This window comes from Austrofundulus limnaeus, unplaced genomic scaffold (assembly GCF_001266775.1).
Source record: "Austrofundulus limnaeus strain Quisiro unplaced genomic scaffold, Austrofundulus_limnaeus-1.0 Scaffold41, whole genome shotgun sequence".
Taxonomy (NCBI): Eukaryota; Metazoa; Chordata; class Actinopteri; order Cyprinodontiformes; family Rivulidae; genus Austrofundulus; species Austrofundulus limnaeus.
The window spans coordinates 101,906-114,833 of NW_013952443.1; the positions used below are offsets into that span (position 1 = coordinate 101,906).

General features: G+C 41.0%; 1 protein-coding gene across 5 annotated transcripts in view; it reads right to left on the reverse strand.

Moving 5' to 3' along the window:
* The window catches only part of adcy2b (adenylate cyclase 2b (brain)), a 98,493-nt gene that overhangs the window by 73,581 nt on the left and 11,984 nt on the right, over positions 1-12,928 (reverse strand). The gene's annotated exons all lie outside the window — the stretch shown is intronic.

The following is a 12,928-nucleotide window of genomic DNA, read 5'->3' on the forward strand; positions in this document are numbered from 1 at the left end:
ACACACACACACACACACACACACACACACACACACACACACACACACACACACACACACACACACACTTTACCGTAAGGCCAAAAAGCTCACCCAACGCTGCTCTTTGTCATGTCTACTTTTTAACAAAATAACAAAGGATATCTGTCTTAGCGAGTCATTTCTTTTAAAAATGTGTCAAGTTTTTCCACCCAGCACAGGGATTATACTATATTTAAAAATAAATTGTGTGTGCATAAGCACCGTCTTGTGGCCACAAGATAATAACACGTGGTCACAAGATAATGAATGCAGTCATTTCAATGCAAAGACTGTTGATTGTTAACATTGACAAGTTTGAATTAATTTTATTTTAATACAGGAATGAATTACAATTACATATTTCAGTCACATACAGTTAGGCATGGAGTAAGAATAGACACTTCAGCTGCTAAAAGATATATTGTGACCACACATTATATCTCAGTCACACATTATCTTGTGCCCATGCATTATATATCTCATGCCCACACAGTATGTATATTGTGCCCATGCATTAACTATTTTGTGGCCATGCATAATTATCTCATGGTCCAAAGATATCTTGTGCAAATGCATTAACTATCTCGTGACCAAACGTTATTATATTGTGGGCATGCATTAATTATCTCATGCCCATGTATTAATTATCTCATGGTCAAACGTATTATCTTGTGACCACACATTAACTATCTCATGGCCAAATGTAATCTTGTGGCCACATATTAATTATCTTGTGGCCAAATATTAATTATCTTGTGGCTACAAATTAATTATCTCATGGTCAAATGTTATCTCGTGGCCACACTTTACCTTGTGCCCATGCATTAACATATTACCATTAAGATATTTTGTTGTATTTATCTAAGTTTATTATACCATCAGTGCATACCTGGTCGAATCTAGAAATCTCTAACATGAAGCATTAGGCAGATCTTAAATCTGTTTCATTATTTATTTGTTTTGGGTTTTTTTTCGGTCAGGACAAAACCACTCCATAAATTCATATAAATTCAAATGTATTTCTATCCATATCATTTGGTCTAACAAAAATTTTTAGAGAACAATTTGATGAAATCAGGAATACCAGAATAATTCTTTTTATAAACATCGCCCTTTAACTGTATGACACCGAATTGGCTCTCGCTCAGTCTTAATGTGGTGATTCTGCAAAGTTCACTGAATTAAATGTAACATTTACTAAGCCCTCATAGGGTAAGTACCTGCTTCACAATTATGCTACTCAAACTACAAAGACAAGGCAAGGCAAAGATAAATTTTAATAATTTTTTTAACCTTCCTCAGATGTATCTGACATGCTGTGCGCTAAAATTGCTTCATTGACTTCAATTGAACCCAGTTTTTTCTTTTTTTATGCACATGTGTGTCAGAAACCAGTGTGACTCCAAATCAACACAACTACTGACCGAATGCAGCAAATATTGACTACATTCTCTAAATCTCTTTCTATACAGAGCTGATTGTGACCCTAAAATGACTTAATTTTGAAGGGAACACTTTGAATTAAAAGTCAGGACGTGACATTTGAAATTTTACAGCTTTGGCAGGGTTTTTTTGTGTGAAATCTCACCTTGTTGTAAGTGACAAAGTGCTTTTCACTGACACAGAAAACCACATGGAATAATGTATTAACCTTTATTTAACCGGGCAAATCCCATTGAAATCACAGGTCTGTTTTGTAAGAGGCCTGAAGGCAATCAGACATGCTTGTTTTTGTTCTGCGGAAAGACACAGGAGTACCTGAAGAAAATCCCATATGTGTCATGTTTTAGTAAAAGAATGAACCCAGGTCTGGATGGAGGATGAAGTTTTTAAGAAAAAAATGGTTTATTAAATAACAAAAGAGATGGCAGGGCAGCTAAAATAAAACTAAAACACAGAGGGACATGGAGGACAACAAGACAGAGGGATAAATGCATATAATGAACCAGCGAGGAATGAACCAAAGAGAAGAGTATTTATACAGACAGAGGAAGAGAGAAAATGAACAACAGCTGAGGGGAACAACTGACAGGTGTGTGATGACTGAGAAGGGAAACACATTTGGGGCGGCACGGTGGCTCAGTTGGTAGAGCTGATGCCTCTCAGCAAGAAGGTCACCGGTTCAAATCCCGGTCCGGGGACCTTTCTGGGTAGAGTTTGCATGTTCTCTCCGTGCATGCGTGGGTTCTCTCCGGGCACTCCGGCTTCCTCCCACAGACCAAAAACATGACTGTTAGGTTAATTGATAACTCTAAATTGTCCCTAGGTGTGAGTGAGAGAGTGAATGGTTGTTTGTCTCGTTTGTCTCTATGTGTGGCCCTGTGATGGACTTGCGACCTGTCCAGGGTGTACCCTGCCCCTTGCACTGTGACTGCTGGATATGGGCACCAGTGACCCACGCAACCCTGAAAAGGAAGAAGCGTGTACAGAAAATGGATGGATGGAAATGCATTTGAACAGCAGAGATGAATTTGTAATAACCATGAGAGAACACAAGAGGGAGGTAGAACATAGAACAACAAAAACACACATCCTCACAGTGCAACCCCCCACCCCTCAACAGATCGTCACTTGACGATTAATGGAAAAAACATGGGTGGGAGGTGGGGAGTACGTGACACAAAGACAGGACGGAGGGCACAAGATAAAAAACAACGAAGGAACACAAAAACAAAAAGACACAGAAAACGAAACCACAAGCTGACAGGGAACCCCTGAGAAAATAACAACAACAACAAAAAGTCACTAGATGGCCCCAGGCACATCTGAAGGAGTGCAGAAAGTTCAGGTGGGGGCCCAGAAACCCAGCACAGATGAGGAAGAGGTTCTGGTGGGCGACCGTGGACTCGACCACAGCGGAGGCGGAGCTCTGGTGGGCGACCGTGGGTCCGACTGCATCGGAGGCGGAGCTCTGGTAGGCAGCCTGGAGCCTGGCCACGACAAGGATAGGGCTCAGGAAACTCTAGAGGAGCCGGCAGAGGAGACTCTGGAGGTGCTGGCTCAGGAGACTTTGTAACTGCAGCTGGCGAAGAGAGCTCAGGTCGGATGGAGACCTCAGGTGCAGATGACTTGGAGACCACAGCTGCAGACAACTTGGATCTCAGCTGCAGGCGGCGAGGTCTCAGCTGTAGCAGAGACCTGAGTGGACTCAGGAGCAGAAACCAGTGTGGAGACCTTAAGAGTCTCAAGCAGACCCAGGGACTTCACAATCTGACCTGGGGGCTTTGTAGGCTCAGGTGCTGGCTCTGGCTCCGTGAGCTCTGGTGTTCGCTCCGGCTCTGAGGATTCTGGAACTGCAGCAGGTGTGAACAACAGCTCCACCAGAGCTGCAGTCAAAAACACTGCCACAGCAGCTAGGGTGGTGACCACCACTTCCTCCCTCCTAAGACCCTCCACACAGGAAGTAGTGGCATTGACTTTCGCCGGAGCGTAGGAGGCTGTGGAGGCGTTGACCCTCTGGGGAGCACAGATGGAGGTGGAGGCATTGATCCTCTCAGAGGTGCTGGGAGCACAGGAGGTGGAGTGACCAGGTGACCCGTCGGAGCGGGGACCTGGTGGCTCGACGGAGCGGGGACCTGGTGGCTCGACGGAGTGGGGACCTGGTGGCTCGACGGAGTGGGGACCTGGTGGCTCGACGGAGCTGGACCCAGAGGACTTTGCGAAGCAGGAACCAGATTGCTTGGCGGAGCTGGTGCCAGAGGACTCGCTGGAGCTGGATTCTGTCGGTTCAGAGGGTTCACAGCGGGAAGGTGCAGGAGATGTGTCAGAGGTGGTGAGTACGTCTGTTTTCATCTGTTTTATTTCTTTGAAGAGAATCTTGTATTCAGAAATATGAAATAGTCCATGGTGTGAGGTGAGGAGATTTTCTTGATGGTGTAAGTAGTGAACCTGTATCTGGAATTGGTGTTATTGGCAGCGGAGAAAAGTTACTTGGTTAACTGGGCATTCAACTGGGACAGTTCAGACGGGGAAAGATGGGTGTTGGCAAGCTGTTCCAAGTTGAGGTCAGATGATTCCAGAGCCGGTGTGGGGATGAGACGAGCAGGACCGTGGATGACAGGTGTGCAGCAAGGAGAGGGACTAAAGTGGGTGTGAGTAGAAAAACCAGCTTGGTTCAGGTTGAGACAAGGCGATTCTCTGGCCATTCTCTCTTCCTCCTCTACTAGGAGTGGTGATGGAAGGATCTCCTTATCAGGCTCCTGGCCCCTCCATCTTCGTCTCCTGGCACAGCTGGAAACCGTTTTTCTTTCTCTTTTACTGAGGTCCAAAAAACTTTTCCTCCCGGTGAGTTATTTTTCTGGCTGATTCATTCTGTCATGTTTTAGCGAAGGAATGAACCCAAGTCCGGACGGAGGATGAAGTTTTTAAGAAAAAAGGATTTATTAAATAGCAAAACAAAAGAGATGTCAGGGCAGCTAAAATATAACTAAAACACAGAGGGGCATGGAGGACAACAAGATAGAAGAATAAATGCATTTAACGAACCAGCGAGGAATGAACCGAAGAGAAGAGTATTTATACAGGCAGAGGAGGAGAGAAAATGAACAACAGCTGAGGGGAACTAATTAAATAACAAATGACAGGTGCGTGATGACTGAGAAGGGGAAACAGGTGAACAGCAGAGGAGATGAAGGCATAATGACCATGAGAGAACACAAGAGGGAGGTAGAACATAGAACAACAAAAACACACATCTTCACAACATGGAGGAGAAAGGGTCAGCACCTGGATTTAACTAGGCAAAAAGGGAAGAGCCTCCCATTGAATAATTACTGCATGGCTGAATATGTTTCAGCTGGCAATGACACTTTGTGGTTGTGGAAAAGATGTTAATTGGACCCCTTTGAAACAGGTTATTTGCATCAGAGAATTAGGGCTGCAAGTAACGATTATTTTAATAATCGATAAATCTGTTGATTATTTTTTCGATTAATCGATTAATCGGCCAAATCATTAAAACGCTTAATTACATGAATATGAGTAGATATGAATTAAGTTAACTCCTTAAGGATGCAAGTTGTTGACAATGAATTAATCTGAAGTTGATTTATCTTATAGATTGATTAACAATTAATTAATAAGCAGCCATTTTTTTAAAAAAAACTGAGTTTTCTCTTGAATCAAGAGGGTCTTCCCATGAACTGGATTTTTTAATAACCTCCTGAATTAAAAAACAGAAGCACATAATGCATATTTTAACAATTTATTTTGCCAGCTGTATTAAATACTGACTGAAAAAAATGTGTTTTTCTCCTACATGAAACATAACAGAAATTTAATAGGTTAAAATAATAAAATACGATATTTAGATGTAAAACTATTATTAATTTATTATAATTAGAATTTATTTACATTTAACATTTATTTTTTTCTCTAATTCTTTACTTTTTGTTTCATTCTTGTTGGTTCTGTTTGACTAAAACATTGTTTGACCCTAGGGCTGCGACAAACGATTATTTTTGTAATCAATTAATCACAGATTATTTTTTCCGATTAGTCGACTAATCAGATCATACGTTAATTGAATATAAAACATAGAGCTTATCGTGCCAGAATGCAGCTGCTATTAATTATATAACCTCTGTTAGATTTTAGCTATATGCTAACTAAAAATAATTGCTGTGGAAGGCAAGTTCTGCTCTGCAGATATTGCACAGGTTTCTCTTTCATTTTCTTAAAATGATCCCACATTCTGAGCTCCGTTGCTGGGTAGCCATGATACCAGAGCCTGTCTGTATAATGTCTTGTGACATCCACGGCCTACCCCAGTTACCACTACTGTGCATGTGTGTCAAGGACAGAAAGGCAGATGTGGCAGTGGAAGGTGTCAAAGCAGTTTGGAGAGAAAAATAAAGAACAAAAAAAAAGAAGAAAACGATTAATCGATTATTAAATTAGTCATCGATTATTTTAATAATCGATTAGTCGTCAATTAATCGATTAATCGTTGCAGCCCTACAGAGAATACATGCAAGAAAATTTCTGACACTACTAAAATCAGGTTAAGAATTGTCCAATGTTTTGTTAAAAACTGAAAGAACACTGGGGAAACATCATCTTCGAGGATGGAAGGCAGTCAGAAAAAAAATCTTGAAATGTTTGGTGAAATCAAGTCGTAGAAATTTCCACACACAATGTGAAGGGAAGTGAAATGATTGGGACTAAACTAAGAAAACCATTTTTCAGTGAGGCTAATCTGAAATACAGCTTCAGTTCCTAGGGAGCATAAAAACTGGAGTCTGGAGCAATGGAAGAAGGATGTGTGGTCTCAATGGCGGAGCCAGACATTTTTTTTATAAGGATGACCAGACTGGGACCACTGGTCATACAGGGGTGCTCCAGGAAATTACTATATATTTCCCACATGGTAATTTGCTGAATATCTAATCATGTTTCTTGGTCCTTCTCTTATTTTCTTTCACAGACAGGGACTACCATAGAATTACATCATGTGAAATATCTATTTGAGCAGTGCAGTTGAAGGGAAACATGTTGATGGCAAAGTGACGGTTGTGGTGGCCAATGTTTTTTTTATGTTAGCCATGGCCACCCCCTGGCTCCACCCGTGTGGTGTGATGAGATTAGATTTACCCCGCTCCAGAGTGATGGGAAGAGACTAAGAAAAAGGGCGTGTGAAGTAAAGCTGTCCTGTCCTACCAGTGCTGTATAAAGTACCTCAAAGTCATATAAAGTACCTCAAAGTCATACTTGAGTAAAAGTACAAGTATCTTTTCAAAAAAATACTTTGATAAAAGTTAAAGTTTTTTCTAAGAATATTACTTGAGTAAAAGTATTAAAGTATCTGATATTTTTTGTACTTAAGTATCAAAAGTAAATTTCTGACACAAAATCTACTTTAGTATTAAAAGTAAAAGTACTGAGTAAAAGTGAGCGGTTAACTGACTACTGAACTTTCCATGAGCACCGACTGTCTGTTTCCCACACAATTTCCTTCTTACTCTGCTAATTTTAGCTCCACAAACGTTCTGTGTTTCTACAGATCAGTGGCAGCTGCTGGTCTTTCAACAAGAGGAAGCTCAGTTTCGGCCTACATTATAAAATGTGTGGGTTATACTGTAAATTCTACCCTCCGTTCCTTTTCAAGAAAACGATCTGTGACCCTGTAACAGATCTTTTTTTTTGTTTATAGTGTTTATTCATTTCATTAAAAAAAAAAACATTACATACAACAAAACAATACAAATAAAATAAAATGAAAGGCAGCAGCAAAAGAAAAAGATCTTGATATTTGCTCCTATTCACAAAAAAAATAATTTCAAACAATAAACCAAATAATAAAACAAAACTAAAAATTCAACTCCTCAAACAGTGACTCACAAATACAAATTAAACAATTTCATATTTCTTTGACAATTTTGCTTTGATGATTTTTTAAAGGAATTAATTGATCCAATGCTTTTATTATCATTTTCCAGATTATTCTAGTCTTTTACAGCAGCCAGCTCTGTTATACCAGGACAGCTGAAAAGACTTGTTATTTCCCCACTGTGGGATCAATAAAAATGTTTTTTTTTCTTACTTTTCCCCACCTTTTGCACCAAATTAATCTGAGGAATTGATCAGTCCTGCTGTTTAACTCTACGTTTTTCTTTGTAAACAAGACTGTATCAAATGGCTTTGCCAAAATCCGGTCCACAACATTCAAACTGTCTGCCATTATGTGCAGCTTGCTACTTGGCTAACTCGCTAGCTAGGACTGGCGCGAGGCTAGTGTGAAATGTGTCCACCTTTGAGTGCTTTGTGACAGCGGAGGGGCTCAGCAGCACCCGCCGGACAGAAACTGTGATAGACGTCAGAAAGAATGATAGAAGTCTGTCTCCAAACACAAGCAGATACAATAAAACCCACCAGAAATAAAAACTTGATTTGTTGCTAGTTGTTTTTAACAAAGAAAATGCCGCTACGATGATTAGGAAAGCCTCCGGTTCAGCTCAGAACAGAAACAAAACTAAAAACTGCTCCCACTGAATGTTTGCACCATCTCTGATTCGCTCATTTCGCTGTCAATCAAAAAGGGATTCAGGCTCAGACAGATCATCCAATCATCATGCAGAATCTGAGCGTCCGAACCCGCCCACTGTCTCATAGACCCCCAGAGACGCTGAGCGTCCGGGGGCGGGACAAAGCCCAGCATTTATCCAATGACTCGTCTCGTTTCGCTGCATTTTTTTAGCATCACCATTGAAGTCTGTGGACGCTCAGCGTCCGACTGTTTAAACACTGTGAAGCTGAGGGAACGAGCGAGAGGAAAGCTGCGTCGTTATCAGTGATAAGCTGATTCTGAACAAAAGTTGAGCATGTTATAGTGCATATTTAGTCAATGACATGAACACACAACAGTGTATATTTGATCACTTATTTTTTTTACATTTTAGGGGAAGCTGAGCTTCCCTTGCAGTCTTAGAGCAATCGCCTCTGCTACAGATCTGATGGTGCTGGAAACCCACACAAAAGAGGCCGTAACCTCCTGCAGTCTCAGTTTCTAAAACATAAACAATGAAATGAAATTCTGTGCTTTGTAGAAAATCCTTCTGTACTCTTCAGAAAGTGTAAATTAAGATGCAAATATAAAACCAAAGAGCACCCAACCTCAGCACACGCCAAGCGCACTTTCACTGACTTCACCCAGTGTCCAAACACCCACGCAAACCATTTTAACTTATTCCAAGTCATGATTACACTAGCAGGCCCAGAGGCTAAAATTAGAAACACACTGTGTGATTACATGCCATTTTAAAGTAAAATGAAAACTAGCTTCAGCACAGAAATGGAGTTTTGCCCACACACAAATTACCGAGACTGTCTCGAGCTCAGGACAGATTTGATCGTTTATACTGACTTGAGCTTTTTTTTTTTTTTTTTTTTTCGCTGGTGAAAAATGAAGAGCTACTTCCATCCTGCAGAAAGAATAAGTATTTTACTGTTAATGCAGTAGCTTCATGTAGCAGTGGCGGTATGAGTCAGAGTCTGGGAAGGGATCCCTTGGGATGTAGCCTCTGACGCCACAGCAGCTACGCAGCGAGACCGGAGCCCAGATTGGACCCAAAAGAGAATGTAAGTAAAACCGCACGCTCGCAGAAGCACCAGAACACTTCAGGGATGAGAGCTGTCCTCTGGCATCAACACACATTTTAAATTGCTCACATTCGCAAGCTGAGTTTTCAGCCTTTCACTTGTCTGTTGAGGCAAAAAAAAAAAAAAAAAGCATCTGCACTTTCCACATTTCTGACTGTGGCCCATCTAATCTGCTTTAAACCCCTCTGAAACCGTTTAAAGCCATTTCCCTTGACGTGGCATCGAGGGGGGGGGGNGGGGGGGGGGCGGGTTTGTCTGCCTGCCTTATTGTATCGCATTGTAACCCAGAACAATCATTTCCTTTTTTTAGGCCAGTCTGGGTTATCCAGTTATTATTGTGAGAGGGAAAAGGGAGGATGGGGAGATATAACTATAGAACAGAGAGTCAGAGATGAAGTAAACTAAATATTCAGCAGCCAGTGGACGAAAATACAGTTCATTATGTCAGAGATTAAACAGAAGAAGAGGGCTGGCACAAGCAGGTGTGATGGAGCCACAGCAGTGTACGTACTCTCCCACTTCCCGTGTTTTCGTCCCTGCTAAATATTTATCGAGGCTGATGAAGCAGCACTGGTGGCATATTTCCTCAATCTGTTCTCAGCCCGTTATGGAATTCATCAATAAATCAACCGTCTTTTCCTTGAGATCTCCGTTTGCAGCGAAAAAATTCGGTTTACTAGAAGAAGTCAAAGGACCAGAAAAAATATATACGTATATTCAGAGGTTGGCAGATTGTGATGGAAAATGACATAAACCCGTTCAATACTTCTTGTTGAAAAAAAGAGTTTTATACCACGTGATTTCAAATGTTTTCTTGATGTTTTCACTGCGTGAGACGTAAAAGGGAAATAAATAGTTTTGAACTGCTGCTCAGTTCAGACATTGCTTCATCATCAAGTCTTCTATTGGAGCAGTGTGGAAAAAGTTCATAAAGTGCACACTGCAGGGTTCGTTTTGCTACATTTTTCCACTTGTGCATCACATTTAAACTGACAGACTTCAACACATGGAAGAGCTCAGAGAGTTGGAATCTCCCTCCTCCTGCCGATTGGGACGTTTTCAAACTACAAAAGATAATCTGTAAGACATTCCTGGTACAAAGTGATTTGATTGAAAATGGATAAATAATAAAATAAGAATCTGTATTGATTTTTTTCTCAAAAAGTGGAAAGCCTTTTAAACATTACAGAAAATACTGTCTATCTAGAAACCCCCCGTGAAGTTTTCAACTATCGACAACTCTAGTTTTCCAGTTTTTCTCTGATCGTCGGCTGTTTTGTCACCAATTTTTTTTAGTCTTGTCTTTGCACCTGATGATTTCTATGGAAAAGTGTAGTTGCTTTTAGGCCTCTTAAGTTGGACCAATGAATCTTTCAGGCATAAAATTGTTCCTAAACTCAATGACCCAGTGTTGGGTCAACATACAGTATAAAGGACTGAGACTAAGGTTGCCACTTGTCCCGTATTAGCCAGGATGTCCCATATTTTCTGCCAAATTGAGTGTTCATTCTTCCACACTCTGAGGGCGGCCTGCAATCAGAACCATTATGTTACGGCAGGCAGGTAAGCATTTGTCTAGTGCCCTGAAATAAGTGGACTCCAGAGGAATGGTACTGAAATGACTGTTGTACTCATGCTACTAAATGAGAGGGGCCCTGTCACAGCCAAAACAAGAAAGGTTTTTCTTTTATTTATTTTCACCAAAATCAAAAGTATTATATTCATTTTTCTTTTACAACATATTCAAATGTTATAAATAATCATTTGAAAGAACTTTAACCTAAATATTAAACATTCAGCAGATGAAAGTAATGAAGTCAGTGACTGGTTGTTGCAGTGTTCCATCTGTGTAGAAACAAATTATTAGCTCACATCTCCAATTATAGTTGTTTATTTGTTTAATATGGTTTCTTTTAGAACTGCTGGGACCTGAGTCATAATCCCAGATAATCCCAGCCACAGCGCCAACTGTCCTGGTCTCAGTTCTTCAGATCCAATGAGGCACCCTGACTGAAAACATCCAAAATAAGAAATAAGCCCCGCCCCCGACGGAGCTGTCCTGTGTTTTTGAGGTGCTGAGCTGGCAAGCCGAGTTAACTGTAGGAGATCATGAGAAAACTGATGATTTTTCTGTTGTGATCTTGTTGAATCCTTGTTCCCCTTCACACATTTATCTGTATATTGAACTTCAGAAATCTGTCAATTTTAATTTAAAAAATCTGCAGTACTCTCACACAATACAATGGTTGTAGGGGGCATGTTGCGGGAGAACGAATAACGGCGGCTGTGTGGTGTGGGTGTGTATGTATGTGTACAAGGTGTTGCGGAAAAGTGGGCAGTCTCGTGGAAGGACAAGGAGAAGGAGGCGGCGAACGTAACGTTTCTTTATAGGCTGGCTCTGAGACGTAAAAATTAGGGACGTACGATTTATCGGCATTAACAATGGTATCAGTCCCAGTGTTTCCCCTAGGAAATTGGTCTTGGGGGGGGGGAGGGGCTACTTGTTGTACACATACATGAATATATAATTGCCTAACTACATCCTAAAGTTAAGGACTCCTCATGATAATTATTAAAAATAATTTATCGTAGCAAATTATTATTGATAGTAAGTGATCAGAACTGTGTGCAGCAGATGATCTGAGTCCAGAGTTCTCAGTTTGAAACCTTCTGGAGCTCTTCTGTGTGACTCCAGGTGTGACAGAGTGTGGATGGTTGATTGTCTGTTTTGTGTCCCTGATGGAGACTGGAGACCTGTCCAGGTGTCCCCTGCCTTCACCCAAAGGCAGCGAGGACTGGTTCCAGCTCCACCCTGACCCTGATTAGGAACATGGAGGACAGGAGGAGGATTTTTCTTTATAGCAGGAAACAGACATTTAATTATAAAACATGATTATTTTATGTTAATCTGAATCAGTTTAGTGTTGTTTGTAAATATATTTGACAGTTTTGTAGGAATGAACACGTTTGTAATGTTTGTTCAAAATAAACCTGCTGCTTATGACTTCTGTAACATGTTTTGAATAAAATATTATCAGTAAAAACCTCAAATCATGTAATTTCTAATAATTATTAGAACTCTAGAAGAACTTTATCTCTTGTAGATATAAAGGACAACAGTTAAAAATGCAACTATCAAAAAAACTTCCTCTCAGTCACTGAAAATAATTTATTTACCACATTTTAAAGACCGATTATTATCTGGGTCCTTAAGGGTTAATGCTCCTGAACGGGACTGTCTGTCTGACCTGCGGTGTGTGTGCTCAGCTCAATGTTTGAGTCCAGCAGGACCTGTACAGCAGCTGATTCTGTCTGGATTTGAGTTTACAAACTACTCTGGTTACTTTTTTCAAAGTTGAGGAACACTACAGCTGCGCTGCTGATCAGCGCTATTTATAGAACATGAACAGACTCGCGGGAATCTGGTCGGAGGCGGAGTCTGTGTTGGTGATTCTAAACTATTGATAAGGTAACAGTGCTGTGGCTTCACCTATTGCATTTTATTTTAAAGAAAGAAAAAGTAGCTTGCAAAGCTGTTGTATCGGTGCTACGTGATTAAAAGCAGAGTTTTCATTGCGCACACACATGTCTTTTTATCTTTGTGAGGACCACACACAGCACTCAGCCTCGCTCTGCACCGTCGTCGTCCCCCCCCCCCCAAGTTTGGTGAGAGGTGGATATGGAGGGAAACAAAACATAGCTCTTGACTTGATCTGGCCTTATTTAAATAAAAATGACTACATGCCGTGAAATTCTTAGAGGGGCGGGCTGTCTCGTTGTGTGTGTGTGTGTGGGGGGGGGGGGGGGGGGG